Source organism: Cibotium barometz, chromosome 29 (assembly GCF_041138505.1).
Source record: "Cibotium barometz isolate CiBa-2024 chromosome 29, ASM4113850v1, whole genome shotgun sequence".
In the NCBI taxonomy this organism is placed as follows: domain Eukaryota; kingdom Viridiplantae; phylum Streptophyta; class Polypodiopsida; order Cyatheales; family Cibotiaceae; genus Cibotium; species Cibotium barometz.
In genome coordinates this window covers 4,318,340-4,337,711 of record NC_141074.1, presented here as the reverse complement: position 1 = coordinate 4,337,711, position 19,372 = coordinate 4,318,340, and the positions used below count along the sequence as shown (strand labels likewise).

At 39.7% G+C, this 19,372-nt stretch overlaps 1 pseudogene across 1 annotated transcript; it reads right to left on the bottom strand.

The window, feature by feature from the left end:
* Nucleotides 1–12,252: 12,252 nt before the first annotated feature.
* On the bottom strand, nt 12,253–13,443 carry LOC147621752 (glutathione S-transferase U19 pseudogene; annotated as a pseudogene). The gene is made up of 2 exons (XR_015269594.1): nt 12,841–13,443; nt 12,253–12,654 (listed from the first exon to the last, which is right to left on the bottom strand). The product of XR_015269594.1 is annotated as a glutathione S-transferase U19 pseudogene (transcript).
* Nucleotides 13,444–19,372: the final 5,929 nt, after the last annotated feature.

Here is a 19,372-nt window from a genome sequence, read left to right as displayed (position 1 = left end):
TATCGACATTCTTTCCATAGTATTCCAATTTACCCATACATGTGCCCAAGTTATTATAGATGTTTTCGCTATGCTGTGGTGCTTGTAATACTTTTCTCACATAGTGGTGTGCTTTGGACAAAGCTATACAGGCAGTATAGCTTGTAATACTCTTCTCACACAGTGGTGTGCTTTGGACGAAGCTATACAGGCAGTATCTTTCTTATGAAAATGCTTGCTTCTTACGGTGGTTGACAAGTCCCTCTTCCTCCAATGCATTACTAAATATCTCTATGGTTACCTTGATGTTACATGTAATGTGGAAGTTTGTTTTAATTTAATGCTAAGTACATGGATATTAATGCAAAACATACTACTAACAAGAGAGAGAAGAGACGTGAAAGTACACAATAGACAAGAGAGAGATAAGAGATGTGAAACCCTAATTCATTGTATACACTGCCAATAGATGCTATATATATGATAATGATCATATGTATACACTAATATCTAATTTGGTATGTTGTACAAAAAAGGTTACTCTCAAGCTATCTCCCACATGTGCATGGTGCTAACGTAAACGAAATACATGATAACTACTCTATCCTTTTGATTCACAACTTCTTTGGCAATCCACATCTACTTGAAGTCTTTCCAACTTTCCTACTCTTGGCTCGATATATTTGGCTCCAAATTTCCTAATCTTAGCTCTATATATTTGTCTCAAATGGATGATTTTGAGAATGGGATCTCATGCACATATATTCTTGCATATTATTATATACATAAGAACTGGATACGCCATGTAGGCTACATCAGTTAGTGGGAGGTTCACACCATCATAGGCTACTTACAGACGCTCCTCTTGTATGAACATGATGCTTCTACTTTCATCTCTTATAGTTGTGCACAATAATGTAGGTGACCAAGTATACTTCTAATAAATCCTATAACCAAGGGTGGTTGTTGGCTAACCTTGAATGTTTGGCTAAATTTTCTCCTAAGGTGAACATCATCGTGTGTCATTCTAGATGTTGAGCTCTAATTGTATATGGCATCCATGGTTTCTTGGGTATATCCTTATCGAGATGGCACGTTGATTGATGAAGTGATCTCCAATAATTATTTGCACATGAGCTTTGGCCTCAACAAACGATTAACTATATAGATGATATCTTCATGTTAATAGAACATTCTATAATGGATGCACAACGTTGAGAGGACTTTGCACTATCTCCTTGGGGGTCGAGAGAGGGTTATTGGGAGAGTCCAATGTGGATGAGAATAAAAAAATTTATTGACATTATGGGTAGGTGAGTTAACATTGGGGGGGTGAGAAGGTAATAATCTAGTGATTAGAGGAAAGTGACATGGTATGTTAAACCCAACATATATGCCAAAGAAGAGAAAGTTTCAAGGTGAGAAATAAACAATATTCACATATATGTTGTAACTTTCCTTTCTTCCATTCATGAGTCTTTGGCACATTGTAGAAACAAAGGCAGTAGCTTTTGTTATGGATTAGAGCTTAGAAAAGAGAATACACAATCCAACAATAGTTGCAACTTGCATATTTATGAAGCTAATCATGGTATGTGGAAATAATGAGACATTATGTTGTGACATGAACTCCACCGGGGAAGGGGGAGGGGGTCACTAAAAAATATGTAAGGTAGCACGTCAGTTCAATAGAAGGGTTTTTTTTCTCTTGTGGAGTTATAGAAAAATTACATACATAAGGGGATTTTAACTAAAATGGTGAAAATCTTGGTACCAAAGGGGTACTTTTATTGTAAAAAGTGTTATAGAAAGAGTGTTTTTAAAATTAAAAAATCTTTAAAAGTAGGGGATTTTTTTAATACCCCTTGAATGCATGTGCTACATAGGGGGTTAATAGAGTGACTCCCTCCCCCCTCCGAGGACATGAACAACAACGTAGATTTATGAAGTTGATCCTTTACGTGATAATAATGAGGTATAATGTTGCGACATGAACATAGGCCCAATGGATGGGGTGAATGATGCATGGCTAATTGTTCGCTAAGCCAACATCGCTTGATGATTGTTGCAAATTAGCCATCAAATTGGAGGATAACATGCTTGAGTTTCCACAACCTAATTATGCTTAATCTTTCACCTATGATAGGTATGTCACATTTGTGAGCCAAACAAGCATGACAACCTGGGGAAGACAATGACCTTAGATGAGTTAAGTAGTGTGCTTCTAGATAAGATAAAGCTAAAGGAGGTGAAGGATATGCCCATGAACCAACATCTATATCCCCAATGAGAATTGGTATGGTGCCAAAATCACACGAGAATTAAGTGTCCTCAATCGATGCCTCACCCATTGATGTACTGCATGCATTGTATGCAACTTGGGAACCATGATACAAGTATGTGTAGGTACCCACATCAGAAAAAACAACTACAAGTATCTCAAGTACCTTAGTTTCCTTCTACACGACAATACTCAGCTTTACCTACACAACTTGGGCAAGGGTATGCTCTAGGGCAGAATTAGGAGTTTTTTGTATATGAGTGTGGAGGGTGATGCTTCTGCTAAATGGTATCGACTGGATCAAATCAGTGAATCTTATGGAATGCAAGCATGAGGGTATCTCAATGCACAAAGGAATGTATTTATGAAGATATGGGAAAAAACTTGAATGAACAATTGGGGAGTCTATAAATCACATGGCCAATATGATGATTTATACACTACGGAGACATCAAGAGTAATAGACATTGCAGTGCCGAAGAAATTGTTGAATGCCGAGGAATAGAATTAAATGAAATGCTTTGCATTGGGAACTTTAACCTTAATGCTAAGGTTATGCTTTGTAACCTTAGTGCTAAGGTTAAAAAAAACAAAGTATACTTTGGATTTTTCTAGAAAATCTACCAGCGAAATGCGCAGCTTTTTTTTATGGCATGTATAGCTGGAAAAAGGTGATATGGGGGGGCGCCGAGTTCGCCGCGGGAAAGAGAGAAAACAACCGGAAGCTGACGGCGGTGAACCAGAGTGGAAGGGATTTTCTGCAGCGTTGAGGAACAGCGTCAAATGGACCAGAGCTTTTAATCTCTTGCATATATAAATTGCTTGTGCTTTGTAGGTGCTAGAATTAGAGAGTAATTCTAGTACTACATAATGATATAACTATGGAAAAATCCATTTTCAAAATCAACACTCAGCGAAGCTGCTCCAGATATTTCACCTTCGCATAATCGGCGTGTAGCTTATGGTTGGTGAAGCAAATTAAGAGATCCACGCTTGTAAATCGCAGTTAAGTGTTTTGTTAATTTTATTTTCTTTAAAAGTTACTCTCATTCCATACGAATTGAGAGAATCGTTTAACCCATACATCAAAAGAAGTTTGGAAATGAATAGAAGGATTTTGGGGAAAAAGCTAAGGAATTTGGAGCTCGAAGAATTGTGAAAAATGCATTGAAGTTGAGGGTAATTTGCCTTACTTTCTTCTCATATGGATTTTGGAAATTATGAGTATGTCAAAGCTATGCCAAATGCTATATTTTGCTTGTGAGATGTTAGGACATTAAGGCAGGTTTTCAGGTGATAAAGTACATCTCGAAATAATGGTTTTGAGGGCACTGGATGTAATGGATGTAGCTGGCCACATGTATATTGGAAAAATTGGAAAGCTTTGTTATGCACACATGTGAATGGTTCAAAGGATTTCATGCAATTCTGTGCATTCATCTGGAGGAATTCAAGGATGTATTGAGGCAAGTTGACACATGTATTTGTCATTGGAAATAGTGATGTTCAATACTCCTTGGGAAATTTTGTGCGTGAAATTCCTTGTTGGATTTGACATTCACTCTCACAGCTAGAAGTTTCGTACTTTCCTGGCTGTACCGCACACGTCACGACAGCTTTGGTGAACCCGACGTGAAACTGCTGGGGTGAGAGTGTGGTGAAATATACAGGGAAGCTATGGCTGAGAATTCTGAGGGTCAGGGGGTTCATTTTGACCCTGGAGTTATGCAGATGTTTCAAATGTTTACCATGTACATGCAACAACAACAAGCTGCTGAGAGGGGACAGATTTCCACGACCAAAGCCTTACAATCAATTGTGAAAAAGGTGGATCAATTTGATGGGAAGGACATTACAAAGTATCTGCGCAATTATATAAAGGAGATGGAGCTAAATAGGGTGACTGAGAAGGATATGGTTCGAAGTTTCGAGCTGGTATGCATTCCTGAAATAAGAGAGCGCATAAAAGGATTGCAGACAGCACAGGGTGGCAGAAATTGGGAAGAGTTCAAGCTTGCCTTAAAGGATGAATACTTCATGGAGGATTCTGAGCGAGTGACCAAACGAACTTTCTTAGAATGGGTCACAAAACCTAAAATGGGAATTTCTGCCACAGAATTGCTAAGGGAGTTTGAGAAGCGTTATGCCCAGTTGTCAAGAATAGAGCGTGCAACTTTGGACAGAGAAAAGACAGAGCTCTTCTTGCAAGCAGCTGGGAAAGATCTCCAGGAGAAATTGGAAATCCTCCTTGAGGATAAGAATACAGAGCAAGGATTAAAGAGTGATTGGAATGATGTTGAGGATGCAGTCACTATGTTAGCAAAGCGGCAGCGGAGGAGGGATAAAATGGTGATGGGCTCTGCAACCCCCATAGCTGCTGTTACCCCTGAGAATTTATCCAAGCCAGCTGCTACAATTCCTAAGATAGATGGCCCGATGGATGAGCTTATCAAGGGTATGCGTGATTTAAAATTGAAGATGTCCAGGATTGAAGAAAAAGGTCTACCATTGGGGCAGGCTTCTATGCAAAGGCCTCAAATCAAAGAAGGGTTTACATATAGATGCATATGGTGTGATGACCCAGAGCATGCAAAGAAGGATTGTACCAGCTATAAAGAAGCTCTTAAAAATCAACTTGTGTTCTTCAAAGATGGGAAAATCCATCTTACAGAGACTGGTCTTCCATTGAGTACAAACTTTGGGAAAGGAGGGATGAAAAAGCTGGTAGAGGATATGGCTGCTAGTCATGCCATTTCTATGGTTGAGGCAGCAACCTATGGATTAAAGGTTGGACAACTAAAGCAAGGATTTGAGAATGATGAGGATTATGAGAATGAGAATTTTTGGCCATCAACAATGGAATTAATTGCATCAAAGAAAGTGTCAAAACAAGCTTTGCATGAGGCAGGTGATTGTATACGTCTTGAGACTGGATGGGAGGAGCCTGTGGATTCTTTATCCATTCATGCCTATATTGCCAAATGTCAAAATAATGAGGCACAGGTAGAGGAGAAGCGAAAAAGGGAAAATGAGGAAGGAGGGCCATCAAAAAGAGTTATACGTGGAAGTGAAAAGAAGGATCCTGGGCCATCACATATGCCTCCACAGCATAGCAGACCTCCACATGATGTTTCAATGGAAGAAGTGCCAGCAAAAATGAAGGAGAAGGGTAAAGGGAAAAGTCCACTCTACAAGCTTCAATCTGATATTGAAGTTGCAACAGATCTCAAAAAGGTACTTGAAGAAAGGATTCTAAACAGCAGGGTGGAATTCACACTAGGGGAAGTCTTGGGAATTGCAAAGAAAGAATTTCATGATGAAATAATTGATATTATACGAAGAAAAAGGCAGTCCATAATTGAATCTATTCCATCACAAGGGGAGGCAAGCACTTCCAAGACTCATGGAGTACAGGTACAGAAAAAGGAAGAGAGAGAAAATGTGGTGGAATGTAATCACTCTGCTGATGGGGCACGACAAGTGCGCTTTGTGGAAGAGGATGATGAAAAAGAAGTTCTTACAAAGAGTCATTACTCCAGGAGCCATTGGGCAAGAGCAACCACACTGAAACCCTTGTCAAGATAGGTGATTTGGAAGAGCCATATGTCGCTCTAATTGATCATGGGTCTGAAATAAATCTTATGGCTAAAAATCTCTACAACAAATGTAAGTGGCCAATGGATGTGGATCATGGGTGGATGATTAAAGCAGCTAATAATTCATCTGGCGAGCTTTATGCAGCATGTCCAAATGTAAGGGTAACTATAGGGGATGTGAAGGATGATCAGAATTTCTTTGTTCAGGAGATGTCATCGTATCCCCTTATCCTTGGGCAACCCTACATTACAGCTGTAAGGATGGAAACAAAGGTTTTAGATGATGGTTCAGCTTATGCAAGAATAAGGAGTAAAGATGGCAAAAAAGCTGTTCAGTTTTTGACAGTTTGCATTAATCATGAAAGGAATCGTGAATCTCTTCGGGCACAGTCACTCCCAAAGATAAACAGAGAGTTCATGAATTACAGGGAGATGAGGGATTTTGGCCAGGTGCCATTGTAAAGCGGGATTCCAATGGTACAAGGGGAAATGAGTTCTTGCAGGACTCAATCAATGTAAATAGTTTTTCAGCAAATTTTCAGGGATTCTCCAGCTATGGGTCACTGGTTTTTGTAAAAAGCGAGGATTTAAAGCGTGGCATGCAAAAACATATACAAAATGAACAAAAAAGTTTTGAGCAGTGTGGTCTTTTGGAGAAGAATGAGTTTATTTCAGGGGTGCTTGATGAGGTGTCATTTATAGATACTATGGATGTGCTTTTTGATATGGGAAGAGCATGCTTACAGGGTGGAAATGAAATGATAAAGGTGTCATCTGTGGAGATGTATGATATAATCCAGGAATTTGAGGGGGTGGAATGTAAAAACATGAATTGTGAGATGGATGCTCATGTTGATACAAAGTACAAAACGGTTGCAAAGAAGGTGAAGCCAGTTGCCTTGCCCTTGCCACCAGGAAGCAAGGAGAAGATAGATGAAGCTTCTATGCAGCCAAATCTTAGAGATCCGAAGAAAATTGGGCATAAATTTACTCAAGAAACTCTGAAAGAGCTGAAGATTGGAGAGAAGGATTTTCTGTTGCCAGTTGAAAGGGAATGCTTTGAGGAGATGCTTGTAAAACATGGGAAAGCTTTTGCCTTTCAGCCGCATGAGATAGATTGTGTTGATCCAAGTGTAACAGCACCAATGGTGATCTTTACTGTTCCACATGTGCCCTGGAACCTGCGGAATTCCAGTACCAAAGGCTCTCTTGCCAAAGTTGATGGAATTACTAAAGGAAAAGATCAGGATGGGAATCTTGGAGCCTTCATGTGCCCCATATTCCAACAGATGGTTTACTGTACCAAAGAAAAATGGGACATTGCGCTTTATTCAAGACATGCAACCTGTAAACAAAGTCACAATTAGGAATGTGGGAGCAGGCCCAATTGTGGATGAGTTTGCAGAAGCATTTGCAGGGAAAGCTATATACTCTATGGGTGATCTGTATTCGGGATATGATCAGTTCCAGCTTGATATACAAAGCAGGGACTTGACCACAATGAGAACTCCTTTGGGATTAGTAAGGATGTGTACCTTACCACAGGGAGCCACTAACTTGGTGGCACATATGATGAATGGAATGAATAAAGTCTTACGAGACTTCATACCACAAAAAACTATGCCATTTTTGGATGATGTGCCAATAAAGGGCTGTGATGAGAAAGATAAAGATGAGGATTTGGATTCAAAGGGGTGCCGCAAGTTTGTGGCAAATCATATAAAGGATTGTGGCATGATTCTATCCAGGCTTGAAGAAGTAAATCTTACTTTATCTGGGCTGAAATCAGTGTTTGGGGTTGGTGAAGTGCTAATAGTGGGACATCTTTGTAGTACTAGTGGACGCCGTCCTTGTCCAGCCAAGATAGGTGCAATACAAAGAATGAAGGAAATATGCATTAATGTTACAGAGCTGAGGAGATTTCTTGGAGCATGCATCTTTTATGTTATTTGGATCCCACATTATGCACATGTAGCAGATCCTCTTTATCAGCTTTTGAGGAAAAATCAAAAATTTTTGTGGAGTGCAGTACATATTAAAGCTATGCGGAAGCTGAAATATTTGCTCCAATCATCACCCATTTTGAGAAAGGCAGATTATGAGTGTGGCAGGCCTGTGATTGTTACAGTTGATACTAGTCCTACTGGGATAGGATGGGCAGTAGGGCAAGATGATGAGGATGATCATAGGTATGTAATTAGATTTGGAGCAAAGGTATTAAGCTTTCGGCAGCGAAAGTATCCACAGATCAAGAGAGAATTATGGGGGATAGTCACTGCTCTAAAATGTGAAAAAGAATATCTTATTGGGGCATCTGTACTTGTGGAGACTGATTGCTTGCCACTTCTTGGGATGATAGCAAGTTGTACCACTCCAGATATTGCTATGCTTAGGTGGATTGCTTATATCAAGTCACTAAATCCTGAGTTTGAGCATATTGCGGGAAAAGATAATCCAGTTGCAGATATGCTATCACGAGCCAGGTATGAAGATGAGGAAGAGATGATTAGTGACATTGATGATGTGGGTACAAAGTTCTATACTACAGCATATGCAAAAGGGGATCATATTTGCCTATCAAATGTACTTGAGTCTTTTATTGAGGAAATATATGAAGGAGATTGGTTGCTTATTGGTCAATATTTGAGCACTCTAACAAGGCAAGAAAATTGGTCTGACTCAGAATTTAAGAGGATCCGCAGAAAAGCATATGGTTACTTTCTAAAGGATGGGTATCTCTGGAAGCATCCTAAACAGAGGAATGCTATGCCACAGAGAGTCATATGTGATAAAGAGACTCAAGGAAAGCTTGTGAAAGAATTCCATGAGAGTCTCTGGGCTGGGCATAGAAGTGTGTGGGCCACCTTTACCAAAATAAAGGAGAAATATTGGTGGAGAGGAATGTACAAGGATATTTCCCAATATGTGGAAACATGCATAGTATGCCAAATGTACTCAAATGTGCGGCATCGTGATGGCTTGCAACCAACCTACCCACCTGCCATGCACTACAAATGGGTAGTGGATCTAGTTACAATGCCTTTGGGAATTTGGCAGATGCGGTATATAGCACTTGCAAGAGAAGATTTGACAAATCAGGTAGAAGGGCGTGCTCTTAGAACAAAGAGTACGGAAACAGTATGCAAATTTCTCTTGGAAGATGTGATCTGCCGATATGGTCGTGTTGGGAAAATAACAGCTGATAGAGGTGAGCTAGATGTTGAAGAAGCAAGGGATTTCTTCTCTAGAATTGGTATCAAACTGTCTCTAACATGTGCTTACAATCCTGAGGGCAATGGGAAAAGTGAGCGAGGACATCCCCCAATCATTAAAGCTTTGGCTAAGGCATGCAGAGAAAGGATGAGAGAGTGGCCAAAGCTGCTACCATATGCCTTGTGGGCTGACCGTACAACTCATAGCTCAGTGACAGGATACATGCCTGCAGAATTAATGTATGGTCAGAAGCCAGTGATGCCAGTTGAGGAAGTAATTCTAACTTGGAATGTATTACCCTGGGTGGAAGGATTGAGCAGAGATGACCTCCTTGCATTGCGAATAAGACAGTTAGAGAGGAGGCCTGGAGATGTAGAGCTTGCTAAAGCTTGCTTGAAAGATGCAAGGCTGAAAAATAAAGAAAGATTTGATAGTAGACACAGACTCCGGCCAAAACCTATTGAAGAAGGTGATTGGGTTCTAATGTATGATAGTAGCCTTGACAACCAATTCACTGTTCAAAGAAAATTTGCAAAAAGATGGTTTGGCCCTTACATTGTCAAACATGTGCATGAAAATGCCACGTATACTCTGTGTGAGCTTGATGGAACAGAAGTAAAGAATCTTGTGGCTGGCAAAAGAATCAAGATATTTAAAAGAAGGCATGATGGTGATCCTTTTGATTCACAAGAGATTCAGGATGAGAAGCTTGACAGTGGTAGTATGGATATGATTGAAGAGGAAGAGGATAATCTTCCTGGAATTGCAGAAGATGAAGACGACATCCAGCTATATGTAGATCTTGATGATGATTTGGCACATACCAGAGGATGTGCAGGTTTAGAGGGGGGGGATGTCGTGCCATAGCACGTCTATGATGTGAAACCGTGCATGTGAGTTCATCAATTACACATCCAGATGCATGGGGTTAAGTGCCATGACGAGTCATTATATGATGCCATGTACATATGTTCATATTGTATATGAGGTTTAATAAGACAAGCTGAGGCTGAGTCAGAATTAGGAGTTTTTTGTATATGAGTGTGGAGGGTGATGCTTCTGCTAAATGGTATCGACTGGATCAAATCAGTGAATCTTATGGAATGCAAGCATGAGGGTATCTCAATGCACAAAGGAATGTATTTATGAAGATATGGGAAAAAACTTGAATGAACAATTGGGGAGTCTATAAATCACATGGCCAATATGATGATTTATACACTACGGAGACATCAAGAGTAATAGACATTGCAGTGCCGAAGAAATTGTTGAATGCCGGGGAATAGAATTAAATGAAATGCTTTGCATTGGGAACTTTAACCTTAATGCTAAGGTTATGCTTTGTAACCTTAGTGCTAAGGTTAAAAAAAACAAAGTATACTTTGGATTTTTCTAGAAAATCTACCAGCGAAATGCGCAGCTTTTTTTTATGGCATGTATAGCTGGAAAAAGGTGATATGGGGGGGCGCCGAGTTCGCCGCGGGAAAGAGAGAAAACAACCGGAAGCTGACGGCGGTGAACCAGAGTGGAAGGGATTTTCTGCAGCGTTGAGGAACAGCGTCAAATGGACCAGAGCTTTTAATCTCTTGCATATATAAATTGCTTGTGCTTTGTAGGTGCTAGAATTAGAGAGTAATTCTAGTACTACATAATGATATAACTATGGAAAAATCCATTTTCAAAATCAACACTCAGCGAAGCTGCTCCAAATATTTCACCTTTGCATAATCGGCGTGTAGCTTATGGTTGGTGAAGCAAATTAAGAGATCCATGCTTGTAAATCGCAGTTAAGTGTTTTGTTAATTTTATTTTCTTTAAAAGTTACTCTCATTCCATACGAATTGAGAGAATCGTTTAACCCATACATCAAAAGAAGTTTGGAAATGAATAGAAGGATTTTGGGGAAAAAGCTAAGGAATTTGGAGCTCGAAGAATTGTGAAAAATGCATTGAAGTTGAGGGTAATTTGCCTTACTTTCTTCTCATATGGATTTTGGAAATTATGAGTATGTCAAAGCTATGCCAAATGCTATATTTTGCTTGTGAGATGTTAGGACATTAAGGCAGGTTTTCAGGTGATAAAGTACATCTCGAAATAATGGTTTTGAGGGCACTGGATGTAATGGATGTAGCTGGCCACATGTATATTGGAAAAATTGGAAAGCTTTGTTATGCACACATGTGAATGGTTCAAAGGATTTCATGCAATTCTGTGCATTCATCTGGAGGAATTCAAGGATGTATTGAGGCAAGTTGGCACATGTATTTGTCATTGGAAATAGTGATGTTCAATACTCCTTGGGAAATTTTGTGCGTGAAATTCCTTGTTGGATTTGACATTCACTCTCACAGCTAGAAGTTTTGTACTTTCCTGGCTGTACCGCACACGTCACGACAACGTGCCATGCGTCAATAAATTTGTGTGAGTACAACTCTGTTCTTTTGTGCCCAATGGTTGTCTTTGGCCATTTTGAAACCTTCGTTCTAAACATAAGAAAATTAACTACTTCTAAACTCATCTTGATGTTTCACACATAAGAAATTCATTCATGTATAAAAAAGCTTTATCAAAAAATCACTACTTCTATACTCATTGTAATGTTTCAAACATGAGAAAATAATTTTGTGTATGAAGAGGCTTTAACATGTAATAAAATTGATATCTTAAAACTCATGCTTATGTTTTATACATGAGAATTAAATCTTGTATAGGGAAAAGCTCTTGCATAACAAAACTCGTTATAAGAGCCTGTGAAAAGCTTGGAGAGAGGACATTCTTAATGAGCAAGTGATAAGCTTTACTTGTAATTTTGTACATGCCAAAGATTATTGTGAAAATATTGGACTAAGTTCTTTAATGTGTGTAAGCGAGTGTTTGGCTTTTAATTATTACTTTATGATAACTTTCTCACTTTCATATAATGTACATATATTAAATGTAATCTCACATGTATTATTTTTTTGGAAAGTATATATTATATTATAAAAGGGCTATTACATCATGTCCATCCTTTCATCTCTCAATGGACTGAATACTGTGCAGTTTGTCTGGTTTTGAAATCATCAGATGTATATGGGTAACTTTTGAAGATGAAAGAAATCTCACATATATTATTATTGAAAGTATGAATGAGCTTTTTTAACTCATTATTTTCTAAAGTTATTGCTCACGTGTCAATCAGGCTCAAAGAAAGGGTTTAGACGAGGATTTGATTACACAATTACATGTGGTTGGTCCACGAGCACGTTCCACGAGCGGCTGCAGCTTCGGAATGGTCTTCTTTACGCTGAGCTCTTGTGAGACGGCCTCCATCCATGCATGGAGGCATGGGCACTTGTTGGGGCCAGGGATCTTGAAGGTGGAGATCACCTCCAACACCCTCAGCCACTGCAGAAAACCCACGAAAGTGATATCCATGAGGCCCATGTGATCGCCGTGGAAAAGATGCCCCTGCCCCCGTGCTCCTGCATCATGGGCCATTTTCAGGGCACCCTCTATGTGAAACAAGTGCCGGATGGTCTTGTCGATTGCTATGCGCTGCTTCTCTCCATCGCTCACCAGGATGTCGTGGGCGTCCGGGCAAAACTGTGTCATCATCATGCATTTATGATCAGATCAGCGATGCATGTCACGGCCACGGTACCACCACAACGCATTCCTTAATTACACAACGCAGCAGCTGCTGCAGCACTACACAGATATATAATATATTCATACTCGTACTCGCACACATCATATTGATCGCAGCCAGCCAAAATATTGATCATTCACCTGAGTATCCACAAAGTCGGACCAAAATCGAGCCTGCGCGCGAACCCACGCTGAGGCCGGCATGAGATCGCCTCTCGTACCAGGATGGGAGGCTGGCCATTGCTCGTCAATGTACTCTACGATGATACGAGACTCGGCCAAGGCCTTGCCGTTGTGGATCAAGACCGGTATCTTCTTGTGGACGGGGTTCGATGTGATCACCTCAGGGCTGAAGCTCCTCAGCACCTCCTCCACATACTCGAATTCCAGCCCCTTTTCGTGCAGCGCTAGTAACACGCGCATGCTGAATGGGCTTGCCCACGTAGTTAGCACCCTCAATCGATCTTTGGTTGCAGCTTCCTCGTCCTGCCTGGGCGGCTGCTTACAACAAGCAGATGTATTCGACACACTTATATAAGTACTGTAATAACAAACTAATTTTCTACACGTAAAAACAGCGACAGCTCGCTTACATTCTCTGTACTGCTGCGGCAGCAACGTCCCATTAAATGGCGGCGCTGAGACGCAGCTGCGGACTGCGTCGCGCCTGGTTGTACGAGGTAATGTACTGTGGAGGTTCGAAGGAGCGCACTGGCGCTTCAGCAGCTGCTTAAACACGGCCATCTCCGCACACGATCTCGTGCCTAATCTCGTCATGGATGTTGGGTACTGAGGAAGCTCTAGTCTCGTCCTGCCAGACGGTTGAAGAAGCAAGAGTTGGGAAAGATGATAACCTTAGATGAGTTAAGTAGTGTGCTTCTAGATAAGATAAAGCTAAAGGAGGTGAAGGATATGCCCATGCACCAACATCTATATCCCCAATGAGAGTTGGTATGGTGCTAAATCTGTCGACAAAATCACACGAGAATTAAGTGTCCTTAATCGATGCCTCACCCATTGATGTACTGCATGCATTGTATGCAACTTGGGAACCATGATACAAGTATGTGTAGGTACCCACATCAGAAAAAACAACTATAGGTATCTCAAGTACCTTAGTTTCCTTCTACTTACACAGCAATACTTAGCTTTACCTATATAGCTTGGGTAAGGGCATGTTCTAGGGAAAAATTTCCCATATGTGCAAAACTAGGAAAGGACAATGTATAGAGTACCCAAAGTGCCTATATTGCCACCTACCCTACCACCACAACCACCACAACCTCACATAATGTCAATTAAACATATGATCATTGAAGAGTTGCCATAAAAAAGGGAATATGCATGGGAATGTTGGCAAAGCATGGAGGAGTTAAATGACATTTCGGAGGTAGCCCCCTGAGTCTTTTTAAATGTAAGGGAAAACACTAGTGCCAATGTTCAAGACTGCAATGAAATGGAAGGGCAAGGAAATTAATGCCACAATAAGGAGAGCCCCACAACTACAATGCTATCACTACTAATGACCTCACCATGTGGCTGAGTGCCCTCACAAAGTCAATGTAATGAACTTACAAAATACTCAAGTCAGTACACACCTAAGATTGAGTTGTGTAAAATGTGACCATCTAATCAAGGAATCTCCTTATTATAGAGGAATTAGAGAGTCTTCACCAACAACCACTAATCCAACCACGGGAGTCCGAATGATTGGGGTGCAATCAAGGTGTGTGGGGTTCACCTAAAAATATGTAAGTATACCATGTGAGCTCAAATGAAGGGGTTATTTATAGGCAAATTTACAAAAATACAGCTACATAAGGGTTTTTTTTAATCACATTTGAAAAAAAACAACAGTAATTCCATAAAGAAAAAGGGTTCATTTTATTCATGAAAAATTCAGATACCCCTTGAACGCATGTGAGAATGTGCACGTAAAATATCACTGCCATTTTTTATCATAAATAATCATTACGTGCCATGCATCAATAAATTTGTGTGAGTAATAATGACAACTCATCATAATAATAATATGGGGCTATTTTGTCGTCGTGAAACATTCCTCAACCAGCCTTCCTTGGAATTCAAAATTCAAGGCCTACAAAGGCGTAGAACTTGACATGGAAATCCTTTCGAAAGTGTTTAAATTTTGGTTTGGGCTTTGGAGTCCACTAAAAGCTTGAAATTTTAGCACTCACCCCATGTTTCTTCAACCATTATTGAGAATACCTTGGACCGCATTTAAAGGACTAGAGAATACCTTGGCCTTCTTGCTTTCATATGTAAAGATGGGTTTGCATTAAAGTCTAAAATTTGTAGGTTCAAAATTTGAGCACTGCTCTCACATTTCTTTGATTTGCCATACGACCGCCGTGAATCTTTGAGCTATTATTTCACATTTCATTGTCCAATATCGTCTATTATTTATGATTGCTTTGACAACAAGCCTTACTGGGGTAGGGTTATGATGAATTATCTAACAAAGCAAAATTATTGAGTGGTGAGTCTTGTGAAGGATATGCTTTATTCATCGCCATATGGATGATTCTCAAAAGGAAGAATGAGATGGAAGAAAATCATATCTTTGATTACATTACATGTAGTTGGTGTTCTAATCTTCGAAGTCGCCCGTGACAACGGCTTGCTTGGGCACGTTCCACGAGTGGCTATAGCTACAGATCAATGGTCTTCTTTACACTGCGCTCTTGTGAGATGGCCATTCATGCAGGCATGGGCACTTCTTGGAGCGAGGGACCTTGAAGAAGGAGATCACCTCCAACACCCTCAGCTCACCGTGGGCTTGCGGAAGTGATATCCATATTACTTGTCCAAATAATTTCTATAGAAGATGGATGAGCACATCGAGGAAATGTGGCCAAGCTTCAAGGAAGAGCCTAGACATTTAAGACTTGGATTGGGTATAGTGATGTTAATCCTTTTGGAATCAAGAGCACCTCATATAGTATATAGCCAGTGGTAGTGGTGAACTGTCAAGGCTAAAATGAGACATTTTAGGGATAATCAATGAAAAAGCAGTCACCTAGTAAAGGGAAAGTAAAAAAGACCACAAAGGGTGACGAGGTGGGAGTTATGAGCACCTCTTCATCCTAGTGTCTAGAGGGTCTAGAAATGAGTAATTTGTTTATGATACTTAAGAAAATCTTAGGGCACAAATTTTAATTAAAGGAGAATTAAAGATGGACAACACTTCACAAGAAGGTAGAAATGAAAGATGTTGTAAAGAGGCTTAAGATTGAAAGATATTATTATTTATCTCAAGCACTTTGAATCAAGTTTAAGTGAATATGCACCTACAAAGGACAAGTATACATCTTGGATGTTGACTAGAAAATGTATAATGATGTATGTGATGAGTGGGCAAGGACTAAACTCAATAAGGCAAAGAAGTCAATTTATTTGCCTTAGATATTTAATTTCTTTACCTTTAATAGTTGTTTTTTAGGCGATCAATAAATTCAAGGAGGTACACAATACATTTTCCATGCAAGAGTCATGCCATGGGAGGTGTGTGAGGTGGGTGAGTAATTCCAAGGATGGTTCTAAACATACGACTGGTTAGAGGCTTATGACACATTTTCATACCTCAAAATTTATGAAAGCATACAATACACCCCGCATGGTATTATTAAGTTATACCAATATATTTATAAAAATCTAATAGCCGCTTACATTTTTACTTAATGATTACATAGCCATGCTTACATGTCTATTTAATGATTTTGCCTTGGAGCACCATTAGCACTCAAAATCTCAATTCGCCCATCCCTTTCCCCCATCGGAGCCTCGTTCACGAAGCTCCACCCTACCCTAAGTATCCTCCAATTCATAGGTCAAGGTTCATAGGTCAAGGGGAATGGACCTAATTAGAGTCTTTTTTTAATAAGGCTAATGATGGGGCACATGAAGACGATATATACCTCCACTTACATACCCACTAGTAAATTTCCCTCTAACTACTAGATTAATACCTTCTCAACCCACTCCTAACTCTCTTGCCTCCACTAACCTACCGAGCAGTAAATTTCCCTCTAACTACTAGATTAAGACCTTTTCACCCCACTCCTAACTCTCTTGCCTCCACTAACATACCCACTGGAAAATTAACCTCTAACTAATAGATTAAGACCTTTTGACCTCAATCATAACTCTCTTGTCATCAATAATGTCACTAAAAAACAACATAGTAACATATTTTATTTTCCTCCTTATTTGGATTTTCCCACTAACCCTTGTGACCAAGAGGAGTAGGGTGTTGTGACCTAAAGGAGCTAGTGTAGAGTCCTAACAATTGTAAGTCCATTATAGAATTCTCTCAACAGAAAGCTCCTTAAGATATGATCCAAGATCCCACACAATCATTATCCAAGCCTTGTCACAAACAAAATATGAAGAGATAATCCAAATAAATAATCCTTTTGTTGAAGCCAAAGTTTAAGTGCAAAGAATTATTGGAGATTACTAAATCCAACTTAGCAACAAGGATGTTTACCTTGAAGGGCCTACGCATGAAGACAGTCCTTTGTTGAAGCCAAATAGATGTGTAAAGAAATATTGGAGATTACTTCATTCAACCAAGCCACAAGGATATACCCTAAAGCCTACACAAAAAAGCCATGGATGACATACCCGATCAGAAACCCAATTGGAGCCCAACATCTAAAATGGGAGGGGATGGTGCCCATGGCATGGGAAGGTAATTCATGGGATAATTTGGCCAAGCAAGGTTATCCAATCCTCAATTATAGGAATTATTAAAAATAAGCTATCACTTACGCAATTATGCACACATGTATAAGAGATGGAACCAAAAGAATCATGTCCATTAAAAAGGAGGATATGTTAGCATGGCCTATGATGGTGTGAATCTCCCATCAACTAATGCATTTGGTATACAATCTACATGGCACACATAATAATTCCTATGTATAGAAGAATATATGCAAGCATCAATGTGCATGAGATTACTAGTCTTAAGGGCAAAGCCAATTCACATGTGAATGAGAAGAAGGTTTACACCAAGGTAAGATACTAGAAGACTAGATGCAAGCATTGATATGCATGCAATACTAGTCTTAAGGGAAAACCCAATTTACATGCCAATGAAAAAGGGTTTACCCCTGCCGGTTGGAGTTTCAAGGTGAGCAAAAAACAACGAGATGCACATATTTGTTTTCAAAAAGAGGTCTCAAGTTCAAGCTATTAGCTTGAATTGAGATATCACATCTACATATGCGTACACACATGCTATTAGCTATTAGCTTAGATATCACCCATACATATATACACACATTCTCTTGTTGACATGATATATGCATATGTATGCATACATGTGCAAGCTATGCTTGGCATAACACTTCACATGCCATTGTATTCATGCATGATATGTTGACATGGCAATTGGTAATGTGGTACTCGTTTGTTGTAGTTTGGTTTGATGATGTGACATGGGTAAGTTGGCGTGTAATCTCATGACATGGACTAGTGATACATGTTTGTAATGATGTGTCAAAGTGTATGACATGGCCATGAAGGAGGTGGCATGCCATGCCATTAATAATGATGTGGCAAAGTTTGGTGTTACATGGCATGTAGAGGTGGCATATTGATGTGGAAAAAGGGGATTTCTTATGCTCCAATTTGATGAAGTGGCTAGATATGTGACTGGCCCCATGGTAGTCACATGGAGCCGCATGGCATGTAGAGGTGGCATATTGATGTGGAAAAAGGGGATTTCTTATGCTCCAATTTGATGAAGTGGCTAGATATGTGACTGGCCCCATGGTAGTCACATGGAGCCGCATGGCATACATGATCCACCCACAATTACACGACTTGGAGTTTATACCAATCCTAGCTTATATTCCATGAGGAGAGAGGGGGGTGTCATACAGTCAGAAAGCCCGTGGAAGTGATATCCATATGATTACTTATCCAAATAATTTCTATAGAAGATGTTAATCAAATATTCTAAAGGTGAGCTGTCAAGGCTAAAAGGAGACATTGTGGGGATAATCAATGCAAAGGCAAAGTCACCTAGTAAAGGGAAAGTAAGAAAGACCATAGGATGATGAGGTGGGAGTTATGAGCTCCTCTTTATCCTAGTGTCTAGAGGGTCTAGAAATTAGTAATGTGTTTATGATACTTAAGAAAATCCTAGGGCACAAAATTAAATTAAAGGAGAATGAAAGAGGGTCAAAGAACACTTGATAAGAAGGTAGACATGGAAGATGTTATAAAGAGGCTGAAGATTGAAAGATATTATTATTTGTCTTAGGCACTTTGACTCAAGCTTAAGTGAATATACAATTACCAAGGACAACTATACATCTCTTGAAGAAAATGTATAATGATGGATGTGATGAGTGGGCAATGACTAAACTCAATAAGGCAAAAAAGTAAATTTCTTTGCCTTAAATATTCAATTTCTTTACCTTAAATAGCCATTTTTAAGGTGCTAATTAAATTCAAGGAGGTACACAATATACTTCTCCATGTAGGAGTCATGCCATGGGAGGTATGTGAGGTGGGTCAGAAGTTTCAATTTCTCACACAAGCAAGAGCTACAATTGGGAGAAGATTGGGTGTCGTGTTCTTTGATAGGACGATAGAGCTTCTCATCCAGGGTGTCCAAGATTTTGTACCTTTTCTAAAA